This window comes from Ambystoma mexicanum, chromosome 9, assembly GCF_040938575.1.
Source record: "Ambystoma mexicanum isolate Mex_15411 chromosome 9, UKY_AmexF1_1, whole genome shotgun sequence".
Taxonomy (NCBI): domain Eukaryota; kingdom Metazoa; phylum Chordata; class Amphibia; order Caudata; family Ambystomatidae; genus Ambystoma; species Ambystoma mexicanum.
Genome location: NC_090931.1, coordinates 111,423,770 through 111,448,178, shown reverse-complemented (window position 1 = coordinate 111,448,178; position 24,409 = coordinate 111,423,770).

The window sequence follows — 24,409 nt, the reverse complement described above, 5'->3', positions numbered from 1 at the left end:
TTTTAACAGGCTTAAACGAAATATGTACAGATGCGTGCCCAATCCCTTCACACAGCCCGTTTTCCGCAGATTCAGTCGCCCATTTTCCACAGCCCATGTTTTCAACTTTCGAAGCAAAAGGGACGCAAAGATTTTCTCCAAGACATCAAGAAGAGCGATAGGGCAATAGTTATTTGGATCCTCCCTATCGCCCTTCTAGAATATCGGTACAATGAGGGCTGACTTCCAAGATTCTGGAACTGCCTTTGCCTTGACTATTTGCCTAAATAATAAATCGGCAAATTGAGCCCAATGTTCTGGGGCTTCTTTCAGCCTCTGGTTAGTGAGCCCACCTGTGCCAGGGGCCCTGGAGGAATTTAGCTTCTTTATCATAACCAAAATATCCTCCTTATCCCAAGTTCGTGGCCATTTATCAGAGATCCCCTCGCTTTCGGCTTGTTTTCCAGATTCCATATGAACAAACAGCATAGAGTAATGGTCAATCCATGGCGAGTCTGCCACTGGGTTGGTTGTTACAGCCTTTTGGAACTTTCCATCGTTATTTAACAGTTCCACAGGTTGCAGGTATCATTTTTGTTCCAGGGTTTCGAATGATAACCATATATCATCAGAATGATCATGTATTGCCTTTTGAAACTCCACTTTCTTCCCTTTAGTTATGGAGTCATTCGGCTTAAGGTCTGGCGAACCCATCATTGACCCTCTCTCTTCTGAAATACAATCTATAAGATCATTTAATTTAAAGCTCTTCTTCCATTCCTTCTTCTTCAGTTTCTAGGTCCTCCATCATCATTTGGTCTTCTGGTTGGGCAGTTCCTTCCAGGTCCACGCTTTTTGTTCAGGTGGAGGTCATTTTTGCCTCATCACTAGAGGTGTTGTCAGATTTTGCAAAAAGGCTCTTGAGCCATTTGATTTGGTTTTCACCCCCCTTTGAACGTTTTTAGATTTTTTTCATTTGGGGGCAGCAGGCACAATCCTGTCTTGATGTTCCTCCTTTTGAGTCAGTTGTTTCTGGTTGTCGAATATAGAAAAGATTTTAGATTTGGGGCACTGCAACATTGCTAGTCTTTCCATCCTAATTCCAGTTGACTCAGATATCACAATCACCTCTTCACTTAGGACATTAGGACCTTCTTTTCCAATCACTTCATGATTATCTTCTGGATTCACTCTGGGAGCTCCATCTCCTGGAATAATATCAGGCACTTCTGACGGTTTAGAACTCTGTTTTTCTGTTTCCTACATTATTCCCAAATTTCCTTGCTTGGGATTAGAATCACAAACCTTTGATCTAGCTTTTGGGAGCGAGAGCCGCTGTTGTTTCTCCAGAGGCCTGTCCTTCTGTATTGATTTAGATTCTACTCCACGGTGGTTGTCTTTCTTAAATGGAGATCTCATCTACTTGCAATCCACTAATAAGGCTTCCATCATCATGCTCTTAGCCCTTTCTCTCCTTGCCATAACGCACAATCTTCTCTGCCTCCTTTTCTACTCTAGATGGTGTTACAGCAGTGAATGTCTCCAAAAATATCATCTTGCAATATACCGTCGATAGCAAAGTGGATTGGTCTTTGATTGCATCATTTAGCGATTCGTATATTTGGAACAGGGGGCCAGTGAGATTGTTAGGGCGGCCATTATATTATTCTGTAAGGAGGTCATCACCTCGGATAACAAACAGGCTTCCATGTTCGCACTGTTGCCTGTGGGGTTAAATCCGCTACCAAGTCCTCCGAAGATTCTGAGGGTAGTGAGTCAGTAAACACCATCTACATGAGTGCCGATCTTGGCTGTCCCTCTCTTCAATATGTTTCTTTTGGGGCTTTAGTTGTGGTAGTTATCCCATCAGGATAGGGGTCTACAAACTCCCCCCCTGCGTTGCTTGCATGTTCTAGGATTACTAATGGTTCAGGAGATTCTAGTCTCCTCCTCTTCGTAGTTTTTTTTGTTGGTGGCTTCCCCCAAGGAGCTAAGTTCGTTTTTGTCTTTTTTTTTCATTGAGGCAATGTTTACTTTTAATTCCGCAATATCCCGCTTTAGTCTCATAATCAGAGAAGATTGGGGATTCGTGGTCTGATGGGGTGATACGTGTCCTGCCCTATGTCTGTTGGTCCTGTCGTTATGGCATTACTGGAGACGACACGCTCATGGCTCTCCTCCCTTGTCGGGGAACTGGCAACCAAACGTTGATGGGGCGAGTTCATTAATGCCCCTGCCTGTTCCTCCATATCGCTCCTTTCACATTGTGTGGTGCTCATTTATCGACCTTGGAAGGATGAAAGGCTGAGTTTGGCTCTGCCCGGATTCGAACCTGCATCGGCGGGCTCTGCACTGATGTCAAAGCGAGCGCTCTATTCGCTGTGCTATCGAAGCCAAGCCAAGCACAGCAAAGCTCTGCCTTCTGTGATGAGAACTGAAAATAGACTGGTAGCGAGACCACAGGACCGTAACACTAAGCCACAACACTGCCTTTGTCATATTTGCAGTGAGCTATAATTAAGCCGCAGTAAATCTGATGATTTTGGGAGAAAGTGTATACATCACCACTTCAACTCGGAATTCAGAGGTGCAGAACAGTGGTGGTAAAGTGGTGGTGCTTATAAAAGGAGGAAACCCGGAATATTACTGACTAATACCAAATTAGCAGTGTATACCTTGTCTATATCCGGGAGGATAATAGTCACTGTATCGGGAGACAAAGTTTAAAGTTAGGTACTACCGGTGCCTTGCATTAACACTTGAAGCAAAACAATATAGGGGACCAGTTGGAAAAATAACATCAAATGTTAATAATAACGAGAAAATCAATAAGTCTAAAACATCCAATTACACAGATTGGTCCATGACAGTGCATATAAAAAATCTTACAATGTACAAACAACAAAATAGGAAATACGTTGCCGGCTTAAGTGGCTACTTTACAAAAATATTACCAAAGGAATATGACCACTGTGGGTACTCGTCTAGCAACAAAGTGTATAGTACCCGTCTGCATATGGATCAATATGTCATATAGTATTATCCCTGTTTAAAGTCCAGAGATGTGTCTCGACATGTTTCTGTTCCTTAGGGCAAAGTGTGGAGCATTCATCAGGAGGTAACAATTCAACAGTATAGCCTATTTTACAAGAAATGATGGTACACAGATTCATTCAAGCCTAATAGTACCTATGGTGGTGCCGGTGGGGGCTCTCTACTTAGATTAGTAGGTGTAGGTAGGTGGCCATCGCGACCCTATGTCATCCATTGGTTTGCGAGCAGGAATGTATCTCCGCGGTCATTACCAGTGTGAAGAGGTGCACACTGACATATTGATCCATATGCGGACGGGTACTATACACTTTGTTGCTAGACGAGTACCCACAGTGGTCATATTCCTTTGGTAATATTTTTGTAAAGTAGCCACTTAAGCCGGCAACGTATTTCCTATTTTGTTGTTTGTACATTGTAAGATTTTTTATATGCACTGTCATGGACCAATCTGTGTAATTGGATGTTTTAGACTTATTGATTTTCTCGTTATTATTAAAATTTGATGTTATTTTTCCAACTGGTCCCCTATATTGTTTTGCTTCAAGTGTTAATGCAAGGCACCGGTAGTACCTAACTTTAAACTTTGTCTCCCGATACAGTGGGTAAAGTGGTGGTAACAGAATGACTGCCACTTTGCTGCAATTTTTACCCAAATGCCAATCTTGTAAGGAGGCCCATTGCATTTTCTGCTTTGAGAAATATGGGTATAAAAGAAACTTCCAGACAAGAAAAGAAGGTGAAAAAAGCCAATATATAAGCAGCCTCACTTGCTAGGATTCCCTTTATTTATTGGATGTAATGTTGTTTGGATCTGATTGTGATATTGTCTATTAAATATTTATTTATTTAGTGAAATAATAAACAGGTTTGTTGTGCTTTAGCACTTGGTGCAGTGTAACGGCAACTTTGCATGAAGTGTGGTTGCCAATCGTCCTTTTACTGGGCTGTGCCAGCAGTGCCCTACTGAAGACGTGTTATTTAATTGGATGTGTTACTATAGAGTTCACTACATGAATAGTTATTTCATATAATGTTCTTTTTTATGCAAGCCAACTGTGCCACTCGCACTGAGCAACTTAAAGTCCATTCCTTCAAATAGCAAATAGCAGAACTTCCCACCTCCGCAACCAATTTACATTCCACCGCCCTGGCAAATGGGCACCCTAACACCACCGGCACGAAATGCTCCCATGTGGACACAAATGCCACCATGCCCTGGACACAGACCACCCAGAATGAGACGGCACACAGTTCCCGGGTGCTTCTGAACTGCACACATGGGCACAGCAGCAAAGCTATAAGCATTGTCCCGCTCTCTCTGTTAACCTAACCCACCGCCATGTTTCAGCTCCACGGGAGCGCCTGGAGACCGTGCCAATGGCAGCAGCGTGAAGTGTGAATCCCAGTAACATAACAGAACAGGCCAGATCAAGTTGCAGCAGATTTTTTTTAATCCTGCACAAGGGCACATGTGAATAGGCTAAGTGCCAAATGCAGAGTCAGCGTGAAGTGCCAGGCTATGATGCAAGTCTATACAAAAGGGACGAGCAGACTCGTTCTTGGCACTTAAGGGGTTACATCTAGAATTGGAATTGCTGACACCATCTGGCTGGCATTGGAGTCTGTTTCCTTTCCTTGCAGGTTGGCTGGTGCCTTCTCTCCCACGCATGCCAGGAGCATCTCTTGATACCGATGCCGCTACCGGGCTATTCAAAACACAGCAGCCCGCGGCCAGAGACCAACACCAACCTGTTTGCAATATTTCATCTGTGGCATAGCTGGCATGCACCCATTCTCATGAAAGTCCTTCAAGGCGATGAAAATGTGCCTGCCCCCTTTCCGAAATATTTCAATTTGGGATCATGCTAAATGTAACACCCCGACCCGTCTTCAGACGCCGGAGGTAAATTGGCAATGTTGATTTATGGTGGCGCGTGGCATTTAGGTGGAAATCAGTCTTGTCGGGTGCATAAGCGGCAGGCAAGAGGAAGAGCGAATAAATCAAGCCAAAGAGACTCTGCCGAGAAATAAATCTGTCTCGTTTCTTGGAGCAGGAAAAATGGATTAGCCAATTTGATCCTTTCTCCGGACCTTTATCGAGAGACCGAGTAGGAGCTGGCAATCAAATGAGGCCCGCCGGGAAGGTCAAACCAACAAGAAGCATTCTGGCCTTGTACTACCTGGAAAGAAAATATAATAACCGGTCAATTCAACTTACACGGGAAGCCATGGTGTGGGGGAGGGGGAAATTGCTTGTCAAAGAAAATGTTTTCTGAGTAAGAGCATGTCTGATCCTGCCTAATTCATTCTCATTTTGACTCTGAGATTGTTACAGAATCTCTATCCTGAAGCTGTCACCGGCCTGTATGGCTGAGGATAATGAAGATCAGTGACATAAGGATTGAGCGCTCAGAACAAAAATATAAAGTCCCTTGGATGGCTCAGCCAATCAAAAAATAGGTAATGCATAACAATCACAGGACATGTAACTATGGGGCTGATTCATGGAATTATTTGCGCCGAAAAACGGGGATTTGTGCGCCATTCTGCCTGCAAATCCCCATTTCTTAAACAGGGATTTGCGGGCAGAATGGCGCCCAAATCCATGAATAATTCCATGAATCAGCACATGTGTTCTGGGGGAGCGTGGCAGCGGGGCGTGGGGGGGCGGATCACCAAGAGATCATGGGGTAATTGATGGAATAAATGTGTGCCAAAATTTGTGGCGCAAGCTGGCACAAGCGTAAAACAGCTGGCGCATGCGTGCGATTCATGGAAGGCCCTGCGCATGTTTTTTCCGGGATGTGTGCCAAATCTGCGCTTACTTACACGTCACTGCGAATTTCCAAACACGTGCGCAACAGGTGGGAAACATACGCAATGCCCACACGCTAGTGAACAACACGTATTCATGGAATCAAATAGGGAAAAACCACGCACGTCAAAAAACACGCACACGCACAATTACGTCCGCCACACGAAAGCAGGCGGAAGCGCCCCCGCGCAGCATAAAAGTGCGCTCAAACAAAAAACAAGTATATACAGCTACGATGAATGTCCCATTCCTCGCAGCAGTGATCGTGGGACACTGCAGGAGGAGGAGAATAGCCAGGCACCACATTTTTTTGCCCAGGACCAGCCTTTTTGGGATGCCTGATGACCAGGTCTATAGCAGGTATAGGCTTCCACCTCATATCATCCTAGAGCTGGTCAGCGAGTGGGAGGATGAACTCACATCACCCACCCTGTGCTCCCAAGCATTGAGCTCCTTGGAGAAGGTGCTCAATGTACTGCATTTTTTGGCCACTGGGTCATTTCAGCGGACAACTGCCATAGTGGGGGGCATCTCAGAGCCCACGCAGTCACGTTGCCTACACCAGGTGTTGGCAATCATCACTGCGCGTCCTTCAGTCCTCAGGCACATATACATACCCAAAACAACCGCAGAAAGGCAGGCCGTGGTCCTGGACTACTACAAGGTGGCACACTTCCCCAAAGTGCTCAGTGCCATAGATTCCACCCATGTGGCCCTATGTCCACCTTTGGCCACTGAAACATCTATCGAAACCGCAAGCACTGGCATTCCATCAACGTGCAGGTGGTATCCGATGCCAAGGGAATCATCACCTCTGTCTAGGGAAACTATCCAGGGTCCGCCCATGATAGTTTCATATTCAGAATGTCCACCCTGAGCTGGGCCCTGGAAGCTGGGAAGCATGGTGACACATGCCTCCTAGGTGAGTACAAATGCCTGTGCACATGCATGCATGTCACACACAGACAAATACACAAGCCCATATAATGGCAACCATTATCACCTTACCAGGGGACAGTGCCTACCCTCTGAGCACCTACATGATGACGCCAATACGGAACCCCACCACACCACCCCAGGTAAGATACAACACAGCCCATATTGCAACCAGGGCCGTAGTGGAGCGCACATTCAGAGTTCTCAAGTCACGCTTCCGGTCCCTTGACCGCTCTGGTGGACAGCTACTATATGCACCCCCAGTAGTGTACAGGATCATTGTGGCAGCATGTGTCCCGCACAACATTGCAACACGGCATGGCGTACCGGTGGACATGATGGTGCCCCCACATCCCCAACCACACGCACGGTTGCTGCGCATGGGAGGGGAAAGGGCATGTGGCGAGGCAGCCCGTACCCAGCTTGTGGCTACATTTTTCACCTAAACTCCAACCCCTGCGGAGTGCACACAGGCCTGGCACATACCAGGTCACAATCGATGAGGAGAAAGGGGCAGCTAACTGTCACAACCTTACCACCCTGAGAATGTGTCCACGGAAGTGCCACATTGTGTGCATCCCTAGCTACTTAAACACAACCAATCCCATGTGACCAAAGGGAACACATGCAAGGTGCATATCCCCACCCCCCCTGCAAAACAAGGCATGAAAGTACACCATACCATTGTATGCAACGGCAAAACATCAAACATCAAACCATATGCACAACACATGCCACAATACACATGACACTATAGTCATGAAGTGCCACATGAGAAATGTAAATAGGCACCAGAAAAATCACACCTGACATGAAATCTGAAGAAATGACTGACCAAAACCTCACACCCTGAAAACGGTGGCACAAATGCATGCCACCAGTGGTGCAAGCAACAAAAGTCAGAATACCTTTTGGCATGCACATTGGACAATCGAAAATTGCCATATCAAACACTGTGAGCTGCGTGTGTGTGCCCTGCAACACACCGCTCACTGGACAGCACAGTGAGTGTGCATTGCATTGGGGAAACCCCTTTGGCATCATTTAAAAAAAGTGCAATCAACAAAATAGTACCCTGTCATGCATGCACACGATCAATGACTCGGAAGTGAACATGGATTGTCAGGACACAGCATGCCTGCGAAGGCAATCTGGGTGCATGTGCATGCATGGTGTCAACATAGTTGGTGTGGGGGGAGGTTGCCTAAGTGTTTGTGTCAGTAGGGACATGCATCAAATAAATGCATGTGAAATGAAGTGAGCCTCAGTGTCCTGTACACAGCACATGTGAACATTGCACTCAGGGACCCCCCTGTGTGTTAAATCACACCCATCCCCTGACACCTCAAAATAAAGCACAACATAGAATCAGCCATTGACCAGCAGAACATAATCATGTACAGAATACCCCACATTGACAATGGCAGACAGTGACCCATCACTGATTCATTGAAAATCCTTATAGGACCTACACACAACGTTCATCAAAGCGCCTCAATGAGGGAGGGAACAAGGGAGAAGAACAGTACATTCATACAAGTCCTTCAAACAGTCCACAATGTGAAAATGAACTATCAAATCAAAGTACATATTACAAGTGTCTGGAACAACAAGGAAGAGTCTAGGGAGGGAATGTGGGAAAAAAAAAACTAGCATCAACATTGCTATGCCTGACGGCAATAGTTGCAGAGCAGGAGTCACATAAGGAAGAGAGTGAGGGAAGAGGAGGGAAGAGGTGAGGAGAGTAACAAACCAAGTGACAAACTGTGGAAGGTCAACAAAGAATCAAGATAGTGCTGGGGAGGGGGAGAAGAAAGACAGAAGGGAAAGGGGGAGGAGGCGACCTCTAATCAGTGGTGGAGGGACCAATGATAAAGGTAAGTGCCAAAATAATAATAAAAAAGGTGAAGGTGGGGGGTGCGGATGGACGGAGGCAGAAGGAGAAATGTCTGCAAAGAACAAGCAGCTATGTATCACCATGCCTGGCGGCAATTGGGGTAGTGGTGGAAAATGACAGACAGAGGACAAGGAGGAGAGGAAAGGGTGGTGGAGAGGGAGAGGGAGGGGAGAAGGGAGGAAGGGGCCAAGGTCAAAATACATGAAGGGGGAGATGGGGAAAGAAAGCACACTCAGGAGGCAGAGGAGATGTGATGGTGAAGGGGGGAGACAGAGGGAGATTGCCAGGGGCAAGGGAGACAGGGGGACAATCAAGAGACCCAGAAGGCTGGTGGACAGGGCTCGACAGGGCCTCCATTGTGCACTTTTGGTAGTGGTGGCAAGCTCCAGCCTCCTGGTTGGCCAGATTGTCACAAGGGCCAAGTGCAACCAATGGGAGGGCTAGCAGGTCCAGGACACAAACATGACAGTGAAGTCAAAAGCAATGCAGCCATAATTAAAATGGCACATCAAAACACCAGCCAGGGCTGCAAGATGGCCAAAGCATTGCAAGCAAGGAATGGGGGTCGTTGAAATGCGTGGTGAAATGGATAACGCAGCATGCAGCCTTTATGTGGCATATCAAAATCACTGTGGGGAAAGTGTCCCAATTCAACATTGTCAGCACACGGACCCCTCCCACCATCAATGTGTGTTACACAGCCAAAGGGTGCATGGTACCACCTACAGCAGGAAGTGCATGAACATAGACAGTCAATACATAAGAAATATCATAAGCAACATGGTGAAATGCACAGTCAACAGAATACTCACCAAAGTGAAGTGCAGACATGCATTGGAGAAGCCATTCAGAATACCCACTAGGGGTGTACACACAAGTAGGACTGCAGGCTGGCCACAGATATGACAGAAGCCCAATGCCCCTGTGTGAGATGCTGTTACACTGAGCCATACTTGCGAGCCCATGGAAAGGGGAAGCTGGAGTAGCATATGTGTCAGGACCCCAAGCAAAACACATACACAAGACAAGCCTGAATGCGCCCAGCTGGAACACACAGTGGATGCCTTCAAATGCCACAAAGCACTACACTGTCACATGAATGCACAAGAAAATGCAATAAATAAAAAATAAGCAGAAAATAAAAATCAATTAAATAATTATTTCCTTTAAAAAACTAAAAATAATCAGTAAATAAAAAATTGAAAAAAATGTATAATGTTTTAAAAAGAAAAGTAATAAAAAACATAAAAGCAAGAAAAAAATAATGTAAACAAAAATTTATAAGAATAAAAAAAAACATACTTACCAAAAAAGAAAAAATTGCATGAAAAAACAATTATGTGCAGGCAAAAAAAATAAATTGTGCTGGAAAAAAAAAAATTGCAGGAAAAAAAAATTCCAAAATGCCCATATATGACCCAGGGGGTGGGGGTGGTACCCAGGAGGGGTGAGGTACAGGGTGCACCTCAACACCCACATGTGTAGATGTTGAGAAAAAAAAATAATAAACCTCACTGGGCTCAGCGCCTGCACGGCCCGACCTATGTGGGAGATAGGTTGTCATCATCACCATCTGGATGGAAATCAGAAGGTGGAGGTGGCTCAGTTGCCTCACCACACCGAGCCGCGCCTTGCCCCTCAACGGCAGCAAGCATGCGGGTCTGGTAAGCCAGGTCCTGCATGGCAATGAGACATAGGTCAGCATGCATTACCTCACGTGTCACATATGCTTCCTCCTGCAAGAACTGACATGTAAGATGGAGTTCTGCCTGCATGGCCTCACATGACAAATGGAGCAACTCCTGGCTTGCATGGAGTTCAGCTGAGATGGTTCTTTCAAGCTGCTCCATCCTGTCTTCTGTCCGCCTACTCTCGTCCATGCACAGCACAGCCAGAGTAGATCAGAGGGATTGGTGTTCCACCCTCAGGGCCTCACGGTGTGCCTCTGCTTGAGCATCAAGTGCTTGACGCAGAGCCACCATTTCAGCCTGGCGCCCTGTCAGACGCGGCCATGCCCAGCCTGAGTGAGCGGCATGTGGACTGCGTAGCCCGCTGCTGGAGCACCACTTGCCTTACAGAGGGGAGGATGGAATGGGCCACACTTTCCATACCTTGAGCAATCATATCAACTGCTCCCCCCTGTTCCTGTGCTATGGCAATCATGGCACGCTCCCACTCAGTTGACCCCGGTGGCATACGGCCACCGCATTGCCTGACACCACACATGATGGTCCCAAGGAGCCGTGGTCCTTGCTTTTTTGGTGCCGCCCGTGGCTGCACGACTGCATCCCTCGTTCGACCTGATGCCCCAGGAACATGGCCAACTGCTGTTGAGTATGACCGTGCACCCGTAACCACCACAGTCGGACATTCCAACACATGCATTGCATGTTGCACATCACCTGCATCTCACACAAACTCTAGCAGGCACATATCCAATGCAGAAATGAGAGATGGCAACAAAGAGATGGCACCTAGCATAAGCATGGGGGAACACACAAATAGCCACAGCTAGAAATCAAACCAACACACCATGACACATGTAACATGCATGTTCATGTGCAGCACTCAACTACGATCAACTATGCAGAGTACATGTGTCACAGGAGGCACCTACACTAGTGCCTTTCTATACAGTGAAAGGAGGGACATGGGTACATACATGTGAGGTCACCATCACACAGCAGCATTGTGTTTGCATGTTGAAGGGCTGAACTTGGCACAGGAGTGGGTGTGTGCGGTGCTGTGCATGTGTAGCCCCTCAACTTCCAATATCAACACGTACGTAGTGATGACAATCTCCAAACATGACGGCAGTGTAAGGGCAATTGCAGCCATCGTGTGCAAATGGCATGCACCATGTAGCATGGATACTGTGAAACACACAGCCTCTGGGCAATAGCAGGGAGGCACTGTGTGGCAATGAAAGGTTCCCCACAGAACTGTGCATTGCCAGACAGTGTTGGCATGCATCTATTGCATTTCATCATTCAAATGTCACTACAGCCGATGAGAAGTGGACATGATGGAGGACAGATGAGGAACCATCAATAGTACACCCATGCATGTAGAAGCATAACACCATTTGAAAAGAGGCAGTGGGCCTGTAACAGGGGGAGTCATGTGCATGATACAAATGTGGACAGCCTAAAGTTGTGCGTGATGACACACAGACCTACAGTGAGCATGACATGGCTGTCCAAATGAGATGACACTTGGATCATCCTGGACACATACTACAATGAGCAGGTGGTCAAGGACACCTAGGGGCATACATGGAATGCATATGGAACATGATTGTGCACACATGTGCATGGGGAGCCACTGCCATTAGCACAATCAGAGTGAGACACACTGCACCAAGGACAAAGGATGTACATGACATGATATGACATCTCATCAAGATTGCACTTGTACACAAGTGGCTCAGAGCGCAAACAAGCAAAGGGAGGGGAACAAGGGAGAAAAGGAATTCAAAACAACTATCATACTGGGCACAGTGACATTGAGAACACGCACGTGCATGGAGAAGGGATAAAAGGTTGAAGACCCTGGAAGGGGGAGAAGGGGAACGTGACAAACAGAGGAGACCAAAGAAGGAAAATTAAGTCCAATGATAGAATAGCCATTCAAAAGATGGTAGTGCAGCCAGCAAGTGGCAAGTGCAAAATAATTTGAATAGGGCAAATCTGATGAGTGCAGAAGAAGAGTGGGGACTGTATGGGTACACGCACAGGACCCATTGCAATGGGAGGCCTGGCGGCAGTGCAGCAGGGGGGGCAGGGTGAGCAGGTACCTGGGCCCGAAGGACAGAGTATGTGCAGGGGCACAGTGCCAACAGAGGAAACTGTTCAGCTGGAGATAAGAAGGGCTAATGCAGGAGCAAATAGGAAGGTCTTGAGGTGCTTCCGGAAGCAGAGATGTTTCTCCTCAAGTTTCAATGTGGCCAGTTGGCTGTTCCAAAGGGAGCTCACAGCCATACACACAGATCAGCCGCCCCCAGCTTATTTATTCAATTAAGGAATTACCTGGAGGGAGTGTGAGGTAGAGGAGCAAAGGACTTGAGAGGGGGGAATTGGCAGAGGGATTGTTGAAGGTATTTCGGACCCAGTCCCAAAAAATCCTTGTGCACAATGCAGAGGGTCTTAAGTATCATCCTTGAATCCAATGGTAGCCAATGAAGGGATTACAGAGCTGGAAATATAGTATCCCAGGGCTTGAGGCCATGGAGTCGTGCAGTCCTGTTCTGGATTAGTGCTGGAGGGCAGAGTGTAGAGGCAGGTCGAATATTGAAAGAGCCTATCACGGTACTCCAACCTTGAGTCAACCAGAGCTTGAGAGACTGTGAGCATGTAGGTGAACGATAGGAAAGGCACGGTACCCCTGAGGAGGTGAAGCAAGAAGTTAATCTATCTCAAGATACATCCGAAATGTGTGTGGAAAAGGAATGTGTGAAGTCAAAGTTGACCCCGAGGTTGTTGGCCTTGCAGGTGGAGGTAGGAGGATTGCCAAATGGGGCTGGCCAGAGAGTGAGGGGAAAGGATGGCAAAGGTGTACCGATGAGGAGGATGTCAGTCTTGCTGGCATTTAGACAGAGATCGTTGGCAGTACACCAATTGCAAATGGCAATGAGGCTATCAGAAATAAGGGAGGGAGAAGAGGTGGCCAAGGGCAGCCTGGAAATGAGTTGGTTGTCATCAGCACAGCACTGGAAGTCGTAGCAGAAAATGAAAATGCAGTAGGCGAGAGCTGCCAGGTGCTGTTTGTAAAGTCAGGCCGAGAGGTCAGACCCCTGGTGAACCACACAGGTAGAGAGGGAGATTGATGAAAGGAAGGACCCAAGTTGTAGCTGGGAGGGTCACACATGCCAAACACACATGTCATTGAGTAACACACATCAATACTCACCAGATGATGCATCATAATCCATCCTCTCTCCCACTCCATGGATTTGTTCTTCCGGGATGAAGTCTGAAGCAATCTCCTCATGCTGAGTGAGTTCATCCGCCTCTGGTGGTGGCCCACCACCAGTCACCAGAGACATGGAATAATTGGAGACACATTTTTGTTTTGCACTGCGTCAGAGGTAATTCCAACGCTTGTAGCAGTCCTCAGCCGTGCGCACCTGGAATCCCATGGCTGTCACACCATCTGCAACATGCTGTCGGTGGACCCAACGCTGGTGTTGCGTTGTATGGCACTGTGGTCCCACAAGCATATCGTGTTGGTGTTCAGAAGTCCAGTTCCTGCTTTCAGAAAGGCTTCTTCCTTGACATGCCGGAGGCCGGAGCTGTGTCTGGGGTCCCAGCCTCTTGTGCAGGAGCACGCGTCCTCCTTTTGGCCGGTGGTACTGACCCTGAGTGGCCAATGTGGCCCTGATCAGTGGGGGCAGTGGTGCTGGTGGACTGGACCAAGGCAGTGGGTGTTGGTATGAGGACAGAAGGTCTGGCTTGGGTCTGAATCACTGCAGGGGTGGTGTTGGCTGCATCTGCACATGCAGTGTAAGTGGTTTAAACCCAGCACTCCACCTAAGACAATGCCTAGCGTGTGATGCCCAGCTGGAACCCTTATTTATATATTTTTATGTCTAAAGTTCTTTTATTTCTGAATGATTTACCGTTATATCACGCCCCTCTCTTTGAATCCCCCTGGTCTCAATGAACCAAGAAGTAGGTTGTTTTGCAAAGTTAAAAGATTTATTTTATGAATTGAACAATATCTAGATATCACACTATTAATATTTATACAATGATCAGCGTTGGGTGATATTACAATCAACAATCTCTTTAATCAATAGGAGTATGAATGAGAAGAATAATATAGCATAGAATAAAACTTTGTGTGGTTCAATGAAATGCATTAATAGGAAATGAATGCAGCACAGAAAGAATACTTTTGTATGTTCAATCAAATGCAATGTAATCACTCTTTCCCCCTGATACTACTCAATCCCCCCTAATATGCAATATAGAGAATGAAGGAGAGAAAACAGGTTTCAGGAATAAACACTCTACAAATGCAGTTCAATCCCTATTCCCACCAGCAAGCTTAGAGAAAAACAGGAAGGAGTTTAAACAGGTTGAATGCTTTTGAATGTGATTTTAAATGAATAGGGAAAGCACTGAAAAATGACTTTAAATCACTAAATGGGATTCAAAACTAGTGGGAGCCGCTTTGGATAGGTTTAGGTAGACACTAGCAATTATGTTTGAATGACTGATAGATAGGAAACTGAATTCAGAGGTTGAATGCAAGAAATAGCTGTTTTACATGGCATTAAATTGATCCAGATGCAGAATCACGGCAAACTTTTCCGCGCGCCTTAAGCGCGATTGCGGAGAAACTATAAGGAGTTGGAATGTGGTTCTGGGTTCGTTTGAAAACTGAGGATGTTAGCTTTGAATATTACAAACAAAGATTGGCTTTACACTAAGGGCCTATGAAGATGCGAGATACCAACGGTACAGCCACCAGTCCAGAGGCGCCTCTTTCTGATCCTTGCCCGCTGCGACACTTGCCTTTCTTCAGCAAATATATATTAGCGCAAAGATGATTATCACTACAATTATCACAGGACTATATGGATGAGAGAAGGATTCAGGACAGACAAAAGAGATTCTACGATGCAGTTCTGGATATGATAGAATGGGTTGGATGGCATTACTTAAGGTTAAGAGATTGGCTATGGACAGTTCCATGCTAAATACTCACAACTATGGTTTTGGAATATTGCCTGCTGGACCTAGAGACCCAAGCTACTCCTCACTGATGATGCCCAACAAGGCTGAAACATGTCTGGGGATGCTTGTGGTCTCGTGCAGAAGGGATGTGACCTATCAGTTCGGGCTGAACTGCCCCTTTGGGGGTGGGACCAAGCCTGATTTGCATATTGTCTTTCCCCTGTTGTAATGGCTTGGCAGGCGAAGAACTATGGTCTGTAGGGTTGCCCCGAGCGATGCCATAGGTTAAGATTCATTCTAAACCTTCCAGCCATCACCTCTTTGCTTTTGCTTTGTCACCCAGAGTGGGACGGGTATGCCCAGATGTGGGTCCCGTGCCTGCTGGGCCTAGAGATCCAAGCTACTCCTCACTGATGATGCCCAACAAGGCTGAAACATGTCTGGGGATGCTTGTGGTCTCGTGCAGAAGGGATGTGACCTAGCAGTTAGTGCTGAACTACCCCTTTGGGGGTGGGACCAAGCCTGATTTGCATATGGTCTTTCTCCTTTTGTAATGGCTTGGCAGGTGAAGAACAATGGTCTTGAGGGTGCCCAGAGCGATGCCAGAGGTGAAGATTCATTCTAAACCTTACAGCCATCACCTCTTTTGTTTTGCTTTTGGAATAGGCCCGTCAGGATCTGGTGAAAGGGTTTAGGACTGGAATATGCTAGCCACCGGACAGGATTCAGGTGCTTGGTTCTGCACTCAGCAAGGCACTCTGGTCTCTGCACGGCCTCTTGGGCTGGATCTGACAGGTTGGTTCTGGGTTACAGCTCTGCTCTACTGGTTTGGATCTCTGGGTTCTAGCAAAGGTTCTTGGCTAGAAGCAGAAAAACAGCACAGCCCGGCTGTTCAATTTGTTGTGCCCCGTTAAAATCAGGTTGCAAGATTTTAAAGGCCAGCTGAGAAGGGTTCAGCTTTGGATTGGGCCTTCTGCTTTCAGAGTTCTGGAGTCTTGATCTGGGTTCTTCCGGCAGAAGCCCACCCTCTAGGTAACTGATTGGTCAAAGTATTCCCTCTCTCCTGATTTGAGAAGGAAACCAGTGTGTCATGATGTGTCATGATGATGCTGTGTTTATGGTCCAGGGAAAAACCTCTCCTTTGTTTCTACACAGAAAATATATTTTTCATATAAAGCATATTTACAATATCACCAACTTGCTAATAATACATATTTACATCCCAAATTAAATAAGGCATGTATCCGTCAAAGTCCCATCTTCTTAAGAGTTTTGGGTCACAATGACAGTTTCTTGCACTTTTGGTTGGTTACCCAGTGTCAGATCTGTACAAAATGTTCCATCTATATGCACATAACATCTGGGCATAATCCTGTACATTTTCATATTCCTAGCATTATCACAATTGCTACAAAGTCAACATTTCAGTGGTTCAGTCTGTGAATATCGCACAGATTCCAGAGTGGTTTTAAAACGTGACCAATATTTTCATTTTAACAATCTATAAATTCCAGATTTTTACCAGTTTGGCACAGTTTTCTATAAGTCTTTTTCTCAAAACTATATTTTCTTCAGTTCCAGATACACATTTGAGTCTAGTCCCGCCTCCAAGGTTTGTCTGAGCCAAGAGCAACCTGAGCCTCTTCCTGCCAGCAGCTAGTTTCTGTTGACGCCCAAAGTTGAATTTCCTTTCATTCAAGGGAGTCTTTTGTCTCCTGTCAGAACAACAGGCCAAAGTCCTCCTCCCACCCCCTTTCACAACTCCCTGTCAGTTCCTCAGCAGAGAGCAGGGGGGAAGATTCCTTTGTTTGGTAGAAGCTGTGCAATGTCTTTGAAGCCCAGTGTGGCTGGCTTTAGCACACTTTTTAATCAATGTTTAAAATGGTCTTTTTCTAAAATACAATTAACATTTTTAACAAATATAGCCACACATCTCTTAATTCCAGCCTTTTTAAAATATAGAGATTGATTTGTATCAACCTGTATTACTTTTGAGGGGAAGTCTCTTCTTTTCCATTCTTTGGTTTTAATGTACAAGTTTAAACTGACAGTATAATTAAATGCCAGCTCCTGACACAGGCGAGCGGCGGTACTGCACCCATTTCTGACATATTTTTCCCATGCAAGCACCTTTGAATATGGATTTTCTTATGATGAAATGTGCTTCTTCTGACATTGTGCTTAGGTGAATTCTTTCAATAACGTGATGTTTAACACCCAGCAAGGATGTTGGATCTTCTGTGCTGTTTGAGAATCATTATTTTACAAATTTAACAGCCAAGGAAAAAACGGATTTTAAAGCAGTTCTGGGTTTCCCTTGCAATGCATGCAGCACTGCTTTTTCAAGTAGTTTCATTTTACTCTGTGGGTAGCCCAATGATAGGTTTTGGCAGTGGTCTCCTGTGTTACCACTGACAAAGGCAAAATGATTTGGCGGCCTATTTTTCAGGTTTCCCGGCGCACTTCTCAGCGATTTTTAGCGCATAGATCTTTTGGCAGCCATCCTGGTGTTTTTGATGTAAACAGCACACAGTGATGTTGCAGGGCATAGACTAGTGGGTTAGAACATCCCACAGCAGTTACCACCACCCAGCTGCTTGGGGCAGCAGATGTCATAACTGCCCCAGATATGTGTGCCTCAGTCACAGCTACACTGGACCCACGTGACCCACACCGGAAATCGTCCTGGGAGTCCTCATCACGCAATGCAACATGCGCTGCCTGACCCAGAGCCCGGGTGGTGGTGCCCACAGCTGCACCTGCAGCTACCACCACTGGTGGGTCCGTGACAGCAGATGTAAGTTGCTGTTGGTCATATGGGCGCCAGGTTGTGATGCAACAGCTGCATCGCCAGGAGCCACAGGGGGTGGTGGCATGGGCACCCCTGCCTCTTCCCCCTCTGTAGCCACCCTGGCCACCCTGGACTCCCTGTCCTCCCTAGTCTCCGCGCCCACGTGCCGACCACGCCCAGCCGACTTTGCCGCCCTTAGCCTTTGGTGGCCTCCAAACCATGGCACAGATGGAAAATAGCCGATGGGAAGGTGCACTCAACAATTGTCCTGGGCAATTGGCTATAAGGGGGCAGGGTACTGGATGGAATAGGTACCCCAGTGCTCCTGCAAGGCTGTCTGGGACCTCTGGGGAAAAACGGCAGGTCACACAATGCTCAGGCACCCCCAAAAATCAAAATTAATAAATAAATAAACATTTCAAAAATTGACAAAATATATGAGAAATAGTAATTTTACAAAAGAAAAATGTGCACGCGACCCCGATAGGCCACGTGCGTGTATTTAACCTCCAACAGTACGGTGTGGCACCCAGGGACACAAAAAACGCATACACGTGGAACACGCAGGCTACTATGACCTCGAAAATGGTACGCGATGCACAGGGGGAACCACAGTGGGAAAAATAGCATGCGTGACCCACCACCTGCCTTGTGTGGAAAAAAATTGAAAAACACACGCACTTGTGTGCATAGGCAACACCCCCTCAAAAGAAGAGGTATGAACTTCAAACGCTGTGAAGTAATCGCATGTGATTCCTGAAGAGTAAACACATGTGTCAGTCTCCACGAACAGCACGTACAGTGGACTGCTGGCCCGCCCTCACTTTTAACCTGTGCTGAAGGTAACACCCTTGCACGTAACCTCACTGGCACACTTATTTGCTATGGCCCTTTCCTCTAATTAAACGCATTCACACGCAGAAGTGCTGTTTTTACACGTGCGGATGCACCCGTGCTGAGGGAAACACCCGCGCGTGTTATGTCACATATGCGCTTACGTGCTAAGGGCCTTTCCTCGAATTACACGCTGACGGGCTGTTTTTTCACATGCAAAATCACTCCATATCAAGCTGGCCACACAACAACACATGGAAGACCACGCTCCTGCCCAGAAGGACATTTTGCTGCCCACAAGAGCCCCGAGCCGACTCCCACCAGCCATCTGCTGCTGCCTGCTTGCCTGCTGGCCACGTGCCCTGCAATTTGGTGCCTGCATGTCAGCCATCTGCAGGGTTCCAGTTGCTGTGACCACCCCTGCTGGAACAGAAGACTCCCGACTGCAGTTCTATCATTCCACAGCCCAGCACCAGATGTGACATCGTTGCCGGTGATTGCACTGTGACAGGTGGTGGAGATGTACAGATGCATGTCTGTCTGGTTGCGTATGTGCATGTGTTTGGCACTCCCCGTGTTGATTGTGACATCAGGCTGACCTTCAGATGTTCATGCTGTTGTGTGTGTATGGATGCTGCTGCCTGCTGCACCATTCCTGTTAATGTGTGCATGTGTGTGGGTTCAAATGATATGTGTGTTGGGGAGTGTGATGCCTTCTGTGAAGTTTGACACTGCCACTCATGTGCAACTGTCATGTGTGTCTACAACCATTGTACAGTGCCCTGATGCCTGTGTTCTGTCTCTCCTTGTCTGCAACGTCTATTGATGAAGAGGGCGGAGACAGTGCTGTGGATCACAGCGGCAGGGATCCCACCGCCGGCCAGAGATGCAAGGCCCAGCTCCCCTCCCAGGTAGTCAGCTCTTCGGGGAGTGAGGAGTCTGGTGCAGCATCCATGGCCGCAGCTGATAACCCACAGGGGCCTATGGAGAAAGATGGCACGGAGTCATCCAGGTTGTTGGTTAAGGAGGAGGCTACGGAAGGCCCACGCACGCAGCCTTGAGGGGGGATTACACTGGTGCTAGTGGTGCATTCCAGGGGTAGGGACAGGAGGCAGCACAGGCTGCCGCGGAGGTGCCTGTGTGTAATCCTGTCCCCGATCCTGTGACTGCATCATCCGGCACCAGCATGGATGCCTCCGTCCACACCCGTTTTCAGGGAGGGGATGCGCATACAACAACTGGCCTTCCTCTCGCTGCAGACGTTGCAATCCGTGACCGGATTGAGCCTGTCCTAGCTGGAGTAGCGTTGCACCAACGTGGGATTCGGGATGACGTGCAGGGTTCTCGTCTGGACAATGCACGTCATTTCGGATCCCTCTTTGGCCGCGTTGACCTACTAGGACAGGTCGTCGGCACTGGGTTCATCTGTGTGCTGGAACTTCTTGCGACCCCCTCCTCAACTGAACCCCCTATACGCCAATCGTCCTCCGTGCCATCTTCCCGCCCAAGTATCACCTGGGCCCAATGTGGAGCTGCCCCTGAGCCAGCAGCCAGGCTGGTGGAGGACACATGCCTGCCACAGTCGGGAGTCGGAGGTCCAGCAGGGACGGCCACCTCACCAACTGGACCCCAGCAAGAGGAGGACGTGCAGGTGTCAACATGCAGGGCAGGTGCACGGCAGCAGCAGGCTCAGGGTGGGAGCGATCATGGTTCGGGGCCATCAACATACCATGGGCAGGCATTGGCCTTCGGGCAGGAGGACCCAAGATTGGGAGTGTCTTCCGTGTGGCAGCATGTTGGGCCGGCAGATAGATGCGGAGCAGCGGCAGGCAGAGGAAGCATGGCTCACAATGGTCAGGGTGGAGAACTCCATGCGCCGGGCGTTAAGGCGGGCTGAGTGCCTCGAGGCAACTTGCAGGGAGTTGGAGGAGGCCATGGCTGCATCCCTGCGAGACCTTGAGGTCAGGGAAGAGGCCCGCCTCCGGAACATCGACGTGGAGTTTGATGATGCCCTGGCCCGGAACATCAAAGAGTGAGCCGTTGGACTAGCCCGCCGCCTTTGTACATAGTTCTTTAGGCTTAGGTTTTATTTGTTTTATATATTTTTTTGGAGTTCATGGACTTTGTTCCACTTTATGTACATAGTTTTTTTTTAATAGAATTTTTGGTAGTTTTCCTTTTGTTTGGGGATCATGGGCGCTTTGGACTTGCAGTGTAAATAGTGCCAGACTTGTACATACTTTCATCATTTCAAAATCCCATGGATCAATGGTTTTTTGTGCTTTTGTTTTTTATTTACTTTATATGGACTTTGGCGATGGACCACTTTTCAGTTTTCATGTTGTGGATTTTTTTTTCATTGGATTTTACTATTTTTTTGGTATTGCTTTCATTTCTTAATTTGCAATGATATTTGTGTGATATTCATTATGTATTTTATGATATTTTTTAATACATTTCATATATCTTCATTATTGGTGTGGTCTACTCTCATTGGTTTTGTGCATGTATCTATGAGCATTGCCTCAGTCATTTGCTGCCACTGTGTGGCCCTGTTGTACATTTATGCATGGCCATGCTGGTTCTTTTAAGACTCTTATGGCATGGGTAATTTGGGAGTGGGTGCAGTGGATGGTTGCATGCTTGTACTGGGGGGCGGGGGGGGGTATTTGGGTTGGCATTAGGGCCATCGGTCTGTTTTGTTATGACATGGTGTTTGGTGGGTCATGTGTCGGGGCCTGCTGGCAGGTGCCCGTCAATGGGGGGCGGACATGAGTCGGGGCCTGCTGACAGGTGCCCTTTCAATGGGGGGTGGGTGGGGGTGGGTGACATAAGTAGGGGACTGCTGCAGGTGCCCTATAAATGGGGGGTATGGGACATGAGTCGGGCCTCCCAAGTGCATGGTGACTTGTGGCCTGCCTGTAGGGCATTGCCAGGGGTTGTGGGCTGCCTGCGGGGCATGCCCAGGGGTGAAGGGCTGCCTGTGGGGCATGGCCAGAGTTGAAGGGTTGCCTGCGTAGCATGCCCAGCGGTGATGGGCTGCCTGCAGGCCATGGGGAGGGCCACACCCGGGATGGCCCACACTGCCCAATCGCGTGTAAAACTCCCTGCACGTGGAAAACTCCCCGCTCACCCCCAAGAATACGCATACACCACTCGCGCCAGCGAAATCACATGTAAAACACCACGCACACCCATCAGAATACGCGTACCCCGATCGCGCTAGTGAAATCATGTGGAAAACTCCCCACGCACCCCTTGGAATATGCATACCCCGCGCGTGAGGGCTGTGTTGTGTTTTTAGCACATTTTCGTGGTTGGGGGCTGTATGCTGGTCCACTGGCCTTTGTGCCATGTACTGGATTTGTGCAATGTTTTTGGCGCACGGGCGGGGTTGGGTGAGTAACTGGTGCTGCTGCAGGGTCGCTGCGCCACTCTGCACCACGGCTGATTATGGATGTTAGTATCCATGAATACGCTGTGCGTCAAAATGGGTTTTGGCGCATGCAGCTGGCACAGACTGGTGCACACTCCCTCTGTGCGCCAGCCGAATGCGCCACTTCTGTACTAAATTCTATGAATTACCAGGCAAATATGATACAGAGCAGAGTAGCAATTAATGTTGTTTGTTTGGTTTACTCACTCATCTTTCCCTATTCTAAATTTATTTTAAAACCAATTCTATGCCTAGTTTTTCTTCCTGACTTGCGCCATGTCTGCACACATGGTTAGATTTAGGGACAGGGTTGCGATGATGAATAGTAAAGGGCCAGGGAAAGGAAGGAAACGAAGATCAGGTGGAGAGATAGAAATATATAAAGAGGGGAGGACAAATTCTTTAGTGCAGAAGTATTAGAAACGTGGGAAGGCCCCCAACCCCCCCTCCCCCACATCCCCAGTACAAAGTGAAGGCAGGAAAAATAACAGAAAATGTGCAAATTACCAAAAAATAAGCATTAAAAAAAGGCATTTTTTCCAAATTCGGGACAAAATATCCTCATCAAATGTTTTTATTTCGACAGAAAGTCTAATAAAAGAGCCATACAAGAATAAAACAATTTCATCAACAAATATATCAGTGCATTAAAAACAGATTGAGCAAAGTTAATAGCAACAAGATAACTCATAAGTGAGATTCCACAAACGTCTGCAACACACTACAAGCAATATAGTCCATAACATTTAAAATATTTAAAATATGCTAAAAATATCTTTCCTACTGCACCAAAGAGCGCATTTACAAGGGTGGCACCTCCTGGCAGTTATTTGTTATTCTGGACCTCAAGCATAAGGCTTGTCGCGCGCATGAAAGTACCGGCCAGCCTTTGCTTGAGGTTTCCACAAGCAATAGGTATCGTATGGCGGGTCTCCATGGCCGGATCCCTGACTCTCTAAGGATGGGGAGTAAATCGGTTCTACTGATTCGACAGAAGGAAAATAAATGGAAGAGAACTTTGCACGATGCCCCGCATAGTGGAAAGAATATCAATATGGTCTAATGATATGCAGCAGGCCGATAAACAAAATCCCAAACATCGGTCACTTGCAGAAAAGATATAATGTTCAGAGTATTTTGATTTTTGACATTTTTTTTTATCAATCTATGGAATGCGCACACATAGTCCACAAAAGAGCCCCAGCCACCATCCTTAATCCTGGCTGTATTCCTGTCATATCAATCTTCCCACAATCTTCCCCAATCTATGAGAAGCTTCTTCCAGGAGTCAATGAATCCCAGCTTTCAAGAAACGTATGTCCACCACATGGACTTTAATTAAAAAAAAAGTAAAAAATACTATACTTTTCCAATTAAAGGTCCCTGGTGGCTGCATAGTTATTTCTTTTTAATATGAGTTCTCTTTTCAAATGTGTACAAATGCCAAGAACGGTACTGAAGTGTGCCGAAAATCACAACGGTGCCTTCACGAGATATCTTGTAACCAACTGTATGTGTATTCTTATCGACCTATGCCAGAGTATATCTCCTGGTCTGATCAAAACTAAGGCTCCCGGTTTTATGATATTCATTTTTTAATCAGTTCTGTCTGTGTTTATCCATTTTTATTTTGTGGTCATTGTTTCTATATTCACCCATGTTTACTTTTTGTGCTGTACACATTTAATATGTCCCCATGGTTATTAAAAAGTTATATTGGCAAAAGATGGTACTAATGGAGTTGGCAACTAATATAGATTTCGGCATCTCAAAGCAAGCTCTATTTCCACCATAACAAACATTGGCTGTGGCTCTGACCACTGCTGCATTGAGCCACACCTCTGCAGCCATCTGAACATCTTCAAAAGAAAATGATGTCCTTAATTTATTCTCACCACTCTCAAATTGGATTAACGATTGATGGGCCTGGAATGAATGATTCAGGAAAAAGTAGAAGATCCAAAGGTCGAATCCTACCATCCCTTTC